Consider the following 9,122-nt stretch of genomic DNA (forward strand, 5'->3'; position numbering starts at 1 on the left):
CCACACAAGAATTATTCATTCTATTCTATGGATCTTATCCCAGAAGTGTTGGGGAACATGTCTGAGGGTAAAAAAAAAAAAAAATCTAAGGGTGTGTGTGATATGTGGAATAATTACTCAGATGCCCTGGTGATATGTAGGAAAGACAATCCCATAAGTAGACTCCTATTGGCATGATCCCATGAGGAAGTTTGTGCTATCTCTTCCTGGATGCTTTCCCTGAGATGTTAAAATTCTGACTTTTCATTATGATTATGCACATACAGCATCACTGTGGACTGACTTTTCAGCTAATGGGGACAACATGACGCTCCACACCAATTTCAAAAGGGGAATCCTCTACCCAGGGGAGGTCAATGATAGTCCAGGAACAAGGCATGGGCATAAACACTCCAGAAATCAGTGGAAACACCAGTAAGAAAACATGTAATCACCAGCCTGCATTAACTGAAGGGCTGTTACAATTCCCAGCCCTGTAGCTCAAACAGAAATGTGTCAAACAGCCAGAAGATTTGCACTACCCTGACACAGCCAAGCATGATTTTCCTTGGAATGAAAATAGGCCCCAGTGAGATCCAGGTTAGATGCAGAGTCAGCTTCTCTCCCTTTCCTTTGGAGAAATGCATCTCTTAATTCAAATTGTGTCAATTAGAGCTATTTTATTAAAAAATCTTTGCCAGATATGAAGCGTTCAGAATGGTAATAGCCCTGTACATTTACATGATGTCTTTCCACACTGATTCATTTCATTTCTTCCTACCATCTAAAAATTCTCCCATTGCCATGACTGATTCACTACTATAAAAAACTCTCTATAATAATTGCAATCTTCTGCTTCGTTTTGAAATGTGCTAATTATTTTTGCAAAAGATATTAGAGTGTCCTAAGTGCTCTCAGATCTCTCTTTAGAGCTGAGAAAATAGAGTCCTAAATAGCTTACATAAAGCCCTCAGGTTCCCAAAGTTCAGAGTTAGTCTTTGATCAAAACCAGATTCGGCATTTTGGAAAAAATAACTAAACTTTTCAAATTGAAAGAAGAGCCACTTCACAGAGGAAGCAAAATAGGTTTTACTGGGTTGGGCCAACATGTCAGACTAGAAGTAGCTCAAGTGCACTGCTCTCACAGAGAGGAAACAACCGACACCGCAGGCCGGTCATCTGAGAAACCTCATCACGATCCATCAAGGCAGCAGACGGGATGCAGAGAGGAGTGAGGAGCAAAGCTGGGCACCAGCCTGTCTGGGCTCAGTGCAGAGGCAGGAAAACCTCTCCAACATGGGAAAAGGTGAGTGAGGGAAAGCCCCTGGGGGATTCACCCTTTCCACAGAAACCACTGTAAGGCTAGGAATGAGAGAATCTCCCTGGTCGTCCCCCCCCCCCCCACCCATCCCCCACCATGCTTCTAGACTGAGGCAAAAGGCCACCTGGACATTTTTGGGGGGCAACTCCGGAGTCCAAGGGGACTTCTACCAGCCTTGGGCCCCAGAGCGACCAGCACTGGTGCCATAGCCCCAATAAAGGCTGCAGTTGTGGTGTCTCAAAGCGGTAAGATTGCTCCACCTCCCCTCGCCAGACGAGGCTTGGCATCAGCTTCCAGCCTCGCAGTTCCAATTCTGTATGAACTCAACCAGTAGGCACAGACTCCTGTTGTCCCAGGTAGTACCTGGACAGCAGGGTGGGTGACCCTACCCACCCCCACCACTGGTAGCCAGGTGGGCATCACTTGCTAGAACTTCCAGCACAGCAGTCCCACTTCTGTGTGAACTCAGCCAGAGGGCACAGCCTCCTGTTGTCCTGGGAGGCAAAATGGGTGACACCCATCCCTGCCATTGGTAGCCAGGCTTGCAATGCCTGCTAGAGCTTCTGACCGAGCAGTCCCACTTCTATGTGAACTCAGCCAGCAGCTACAGCCTCCTATTGCCCCAGGAAGCACCCATAGAACAGAGTAGATGACCCACTCAACCCCACCACTTGTGACCAGGCAGACAATGCCTGTTAGAGCTTCCAGCCCAGGGGTTTCACTTCTGTCTGAACTTAGCCAGCAAGTGCAGCCTCCTGTAGTCCCAAAAAACACCTGTACAGTCAAATGGGCAACTCCACCCACCCCTGCTTCTCACAGCCAGATGAGCCATACCTGCTAGAGCTTCCCTCCCAGCAGTAGAACAATACCTTGTCCCTTCCTGAGACAACATGTGCCTGAACTCTCGGGGCAGATGCAACCCTGTGTTTCCCTGAAAAGCACATTAACAGCAGATTAGGGCCAACCCAGCAGAGATATGGCCTGTCTGCCAACTGCAGCCACTGCCTAAGAGAGACTCATCAACCAGAACACCCAACAAAAGAAACACAGACACAGAGAGTAACCAGAGGAGGCTCCTCAAAGACCCAGGAGTGGATTCAAATGCAAGCCAGTTGACTGAACCCACCTTATATTACAATCAAACTTCCAAGAACATCAAACAAGATAAAAGCAAAATAAACCCATCCAAAGGTGAGCAACTTCAAAGATTGAAGGAATATTAGCTAACACAGGTGAGAAAGAACCAGCATAAGATCTCTAGCAACTGAAAAAGCTAGTGTCTTATTATCTCCAAATGAGTGCACTAGTTCTCCAACAATGGATCTTAACCAGGCTGAAATGGCTGAAATGACAGAAATAAAATTCAGAATATGGATAGCAATAAAGATCATCAAGATTCAGGAGAAGTTGAAACCCAAGCCAATGAATCTAAAGAATAAAATGAAACAATACGGGAGATAAAAGACAAAATAGCCATTTTGAGAAAGAACCAAACTGAACTGAAAGAGCTAAAAAATTCACTTCAAAAATCTCAGAATATAAATTTCAGAATATAATCACAAATATTAACAGCAGAATCAACCAAGCTGGAGGAAAAATCTCAGAGCTAGAAGACTGGTTCTCTGAAATAACTCAGACAAAAATAAAGATAAAAACAATAAAGAATGAACAAAACCTTCAAGAACTATGGGGTTGTGTAAAGAGACCAAATCTATGACTCACTGGTGCCCCTGAAAGAAAAAAAAGCAAGCAAGCAACTTGGGAAACATATTGGATATCCTCCGTGAAAATTTCCCCAACCTCACTAGAGAGGCCAACATTCAAAATCGGAAAATGCAAAGAACCCCTCCAAGATACTATACAAGATGATCATCACTAAGAAACATAGTCATCAGATTCCCTAAGGTCAAAATGAAAGAAAAAATGTTGAAGGCAGCTAGTGAGAAGGGGCATGTCACCTACAAAGGGAACCTTGTCAGGCTAACAGTGAACCTTTCCACAGAAACTCTACCACCCAGAAAAGATTGGAGGCTTATATTCAGCATTCCTAAAGAAAAGAAACTCCAACCAAGAATTTTATATCAAGCCAAACAGCTTTATAATCAAACCAGAAATAAGTTCCCTTTCAGACAAGCAAATGTTAAGCAAATTTGTTACCAGCAGACCTGCCTTACAAGAGGTCCTTAAGGGAGTGCTAAATATGGAAAGAAAAGACTGTTAATGGCTACCACAAAAACACATGTAAGTACATAGACAATTAACACTACAAAGCAACCACACAATCAAGTCTGCATAATAACCAGATAGCAACACAATGACAGGATCAAACCTACACATATGAATATTAACCTTGAATGTAAACAGGCTAAATGTGCCAATTAAAATGCACAGAGAGGGCCAGGTGCAGTGGCTTATGTCTGTAATGCCAGCACTTTGGGAGGCCAAGGGGGACAGATTGCAAGTTCAGGAGTTTGAGACCAGCCTGGCCAACATGGTGAAACTCCATCTCTACTAAAAATACAAAAATTAGCCGGGCCTGGTGGTGGGCACCTGTAATCCCAGCTACTCGGGAGGCTGAAGCAGAAGAATCTTTTGAACCCGGGGGCAAAGGTTGCAGTGAGCCAAGATCATGCCATTTCACTCCAGCCTGGGCAACAGAACAAGCCTCTATCTCAAAGGAAAAAAAAAAAAAAGGCACAGAGGGAAAAGTTGGATAAAGATGTAAGACTCAATTGTATGCTGTCTACAAGAGAATCATCTCACATGCAATGACACCAATAGGTTCAGATTAAAGGGATGTAGAAAAATCTAACAAGCAAATGGAAAATAGAAAAAAATGTAAGGGCTGTTAATCTAATTCCAAACAAAACAGACTTCAAACCAACAAAAATCAAAAAAAGACAAAGAAGGACATTATATAATGGTAAAGGGCTCAATTCAACAAGGAGACCTAACTATCCTAAACATATATGCACCCAACACAGGAGCACCCAGATTCATAAAACAAGTTCTTAGAGACCTATGAAGATATTTAGATAACCACAAGATAATAGTGGGAGACTTCAACACACCCATTGACAGTATTAGACAGATCAACAAAGCATAAAACTAACAAAGATATTTGGGACATAAACTCGACATTTGACCAAATGGGCCTAACAGACATCTACAGACCTCTCCACCCAAACAAAACAGAATATACATTCTTCTCATCTGCCCATGGCACATTCTAAATCGACCACCCAATCAGCTATAAAACAATCCTCAGAAAATTTGACAAAAAAAAATCATAGCAAATATACTGTCAGACAACAGCGTGATAATATAGAAATAGAAATCAATACTAAGAAAATCACTAAAAATCATACAATTACATGGAAGTTAAACAATCAGCTATGAATGACTTCTGAGTAAACAATAAAATTAAGGCAGAAATCAAGAAATTCTTTGAAATTAATGAGAACAAAGATACAATATACCAGAATTGCTGGGACACAGATAAAGCAATGTTAAGAGGAAAGCTCATAGTGCTAAACACCCATATCAAAAAGTTAGAAAGATCTCAAATTAACAACCTAAGATCACAACAAGAGGAAGTAGAGAAACAAGAGCAAACCAGCCCCAAAGCTAGCAGAATACAAGAAATAACCAAAATCAGAGCCAAACTGAAGGAAACTGAGATGCAAAAAAGAAAAAAAAAATACAAAAATCAATGAATCCAGGAGTTTGTTCTTTGAAAGAATAAATAAAACTGATAGACTGCTAGCTAGATTAATAAAGAAAAAGAGAAAATCCAAATAAACACAATCAGAAATGAAAAACAGACATTACCACCAACCCCATATAAATTCAAAAAACTCTCAGGGACTCCAACAAACACCTCTATGCACACAAACAAGCAAACCTAGAAGAAACAGATAAACTCCTGGAAACATACAACTTACCAAGATTGAGCCAGGAAGGAATTGAATCCTTGAACAGACAAATAACAAATTCTAAATTTGAATTCGTAATAAAATACCTACCAACAAGAAAAAGCCCAGGACCAGATGACTTGACAGCCAAATTCTACCAGATATATAAAGAAGAGCTGGTAGCATTCCTACTAAAACTACTCACAAAAAATTGAGAAGGAGGGGCTCCTCCCTAACTCATTCTATGAGGCCAGCATCATCTTGATACCAAAACCTGGCAAAGACACAGACACAACAAGAAAAGAAAACTTCAGGCCAATATCCTTGATGAACATAGATGCAAAAATCCTCAACAAAATATTAGCAAACCAAATTCAGCAGCAAATCAAAAAGCAAATCCACCACAATAAAGTAGGCTTTATCCCTGGAATGCAAGGTTGGTTTAACATACACAAATCAATAAATGTGATTTACCATATAAAGAGAACTAGAAACAAAAACCATGTAATCACTTCAATAGATGCAGAAAAGGCTTTTGATAAAATTCAACATGCCTTCATGTTAAAAACCCTAACAAACTAGCCACTGAAAGAACACACTTCAAAATAATAAGATCTATCTATGACAAACCCACAGCCAACATCATACTGAGTGGGTAAAAGCTAGAAGCATTCCCCTTGAGAACAAGAACAAGATAAGGATGCTCACTCTCACCATTCCTATTCAACATAGTACTGGAAGTCCTAGCCAGAGAAATCAGGCAAGAGAAAGAAATAAAAGGAATCTAAATAGGAAGAAGGGAAGTCAAACTATCTCTATTTGCAGACAATATGATTCTATACCTAGAAAACCCCGTAGTGTCTGCCCAAAAACTCCTATATCTGATAAACAATTTTAGCAAAGTTCCAGGATAGAAAATCAATGTACAAAAATCAGTAGCATTTCTATATATCAACAACATCCAAGCTGAGAATGAAATCAAGAACACAGTCCCATTCACAACAGCCACAGAAAGAAAAAATTCCTAGGAATACAGCTAACTGGGGAGGTGAAATACCTCTATAATGAAAAAACAAAATACTGCTCAAACAAATCAGAGATGACACAAACAAATGGAAAAACATTCCATGCTCACAGATAAGAAGAATCAATATTGTTAATGTGACCATATTGCCCAAAGCTATTTACAGATTCAAGGCAATTGCTATCAAACTACCAATGACATTCTTCACAGAATTAGAAAAAAAACTATTTTTAAATGCACATGGAACCAAAAAAGAGCCCGAATAGCCAAGGGAATCCTAAGCAAAAAAACAAAGCTGGAGGCATCACATTACCTGACTTCAAACTACACTACAAGTCTACAATAACCAAAATAGCATGGCACTGGTACAAAAACAGACACATAGAGGAATGGAACAGAATAGAGAGTCCAGAAATAATGTCACACACCTACAACCATCTGATCTTCAACAAAGTTAACAAAAACAAGCAATGAAGACAGGATTCTCTATTCAATAAATGGTGCTGGGATAACTGGCTAGCAATATGCAGAAGACTAAAACTGGACCCCTTTCTTACACATACAAAAATCATCTCAAGGTGGATTAAAGGCTTAAATGTAAGACCTAAAACTATAAAAACTCTAGAAAATAACCTAGAAAATACCATTATGAACATAGGCCCTGGCTAAGATTTCATGACAAAGACAACAAAAGCAATTGCAACAAGAATGAAAATTGACGAATGGAACCTAATTAAACTGAAGAACTTCCGCACAGCAAAAGAAACTAACAATAGAGTAAACAGACAACCTATAGAATAGGAGAAAATACTTGCAAACTATGCATCCAACAAAGGTCTAACATCCAGAATCTACAAGGAACTTAAACAAATTAACAAGCAAAAAAGAAACAACCCCATTAAAAAGTGGGCAAAGGACATGAACAGACACACTTCAAAAGAAGATATATACACAGCTAACAAGCATATTTAAAAAGTTCAATATCACTAATCATTAGAGAAATGCAAATCAAAACTACAATCTCACACCAGTCAGAATGACTATTATTAAAATGTCAAAAAATAACAGATGCTGGCAAAGTTGCAAAAAAACAGGGAACACTTACACACTGCTGGTGGGAATGTAAATTAGTTAAGCCTTTGTGGAAAGCAATGTGGTGATTTCTCTAAGAACTTAGAACTACCATTTGACCCAGTAATTCCATTTTTGAGTATATACCCAAACTAATATAAATCATTCTACCATAAAGACACAGGCACATGTATGTTCACTGCAGCACGATTCACAATAGGAAAGGCATGGAATCAACCTAAATGCCCATCAACTGTAGACTGGATAAAGAAAATGTGGCACATATACACCATGGAATATCATGCAGCAATAAAAAAGAATGAGATCATGTTCTTTGCAGCAACATGGGTGGAGCTGGAGGCCATTATCCTAAGCGAACTGACAAAGGAACAGAAAACCAAACACCACATTTTCTCACTTACAAGTGGGAACTAAACATTGAGTACACACAGACATAAAAAAAGAAACAACAGACACTGGGTCCTACTTGAGGGTGGGGAGTAGTAGGAGAGAGAGGATCAAAAAATTACTTATTGGGGCAGAGCGTGGTGGCTCATGCCTGTAATCTGAGCACTTTGGGAAGCCAAGGCAGGCAGATCACTAGAGGTCAGGAGTTCGAAACCAGCCTGGCCAACACATTGAAACCCGGTATCTACTAAAAATACACAAAGTAAGCTGGACATGGTGGCACACCACCTGTAATCCCAGCTACACAGGAGGCTGAGGCAGGAAAACCACTTGAACCAGGGAGGCGGAGGTTGCAGTGAGCCGAGATCACACCACTGCACTCCAGTCTGGGCAACAGAGCAAGACTCTTTCTCAAAAAAAAAAAAAAAAGAAGAAGAAAAACTTCCTGTTGGGTACTATGATTATTACCTGGGTGATGAAATAATCTGTACACCAAGCCCCTTTAACAAACCCACACATGGACCCCCAAACCTAAACGTTAAAAAAAAAGATTGTACCAGGTATTAAAACATCTGTAGATGGCCGGGCATGGTGGCTCACGCCTGTAATCCCAGCACTTTGGGAGGCCGAGGTGGGCGGATCACCTGAGGTCAGGAGTTTGAGACCAGCCTGACCAACATGGTGAAACCCCGTCTCTACTAAAAATACAAAAAATATTAGCTGGGCGTCGTGGCGCATGCCTGTAATCCCAGCTACTCGGGAGGCTGAGACAGGAGAATCGCTTGAATCCAGGAGATGGAGGTTGCAGTGAGCCGAGATCATGACACTGCACTCCAGCCTGGGCAACAAGAGCGAAACTCTGTCTCAAAAAAAAAAAAAAAAAAAAAAAAATCTGTAGCTATTTTGCATTCTCGTATCAGTGAGAGTACTGTTGCTGACATTTAATTTTTAAAACTTTGAGCTTTATGAATTTACAGATTTTCTCAATTTTAAGTGCAATTTTACTGTATCTTGAAAATAAAATATTTTCCCTAAAAAAAAAGTAGGGTCTTTTTCTCAGTCAACCTTCTGACAATGTACCCACATCCTATATTTCCAATCACATTTATATCTTAACATCAGTCCTGGAGAAGACTAGGTCTTGTATTCTATAGTAAAAACGGAAATTTTCTTAAAAGAAGAAGCTTTGAAATAAGTCAAGAGGAAGAATGATTCAAATTACAATGCAAAAAGGGAGCAAATAAAGAGGCCAAAGCCTCATACTCAAACATCTTTATGAACGAAATACAGTACCTCAAACTTGTCTCTTTCGCTCAATTCAAAATAAATTCACCATTGAATCATATCTTGACTCTCATCAGTATCTGATTTAGATGATATTTAGATGAAACTTTGAACTTCAGAT

Source organism: Gorilla gorilla, chromosome 15 (genome assembly GCF_029281585.2).
Source record: "Gorilla gorilla gorilla isolate KB3781 chromosome 15, NHGRI_mGorGor1-v2.1_pri, whole genome shotgun sequence".
Lineage (NCBI taxonomy): Eukaryota > Metazoa > Chordata > Mammalia > Primates > Hominidae > Gorilla > Gorilla gorilla.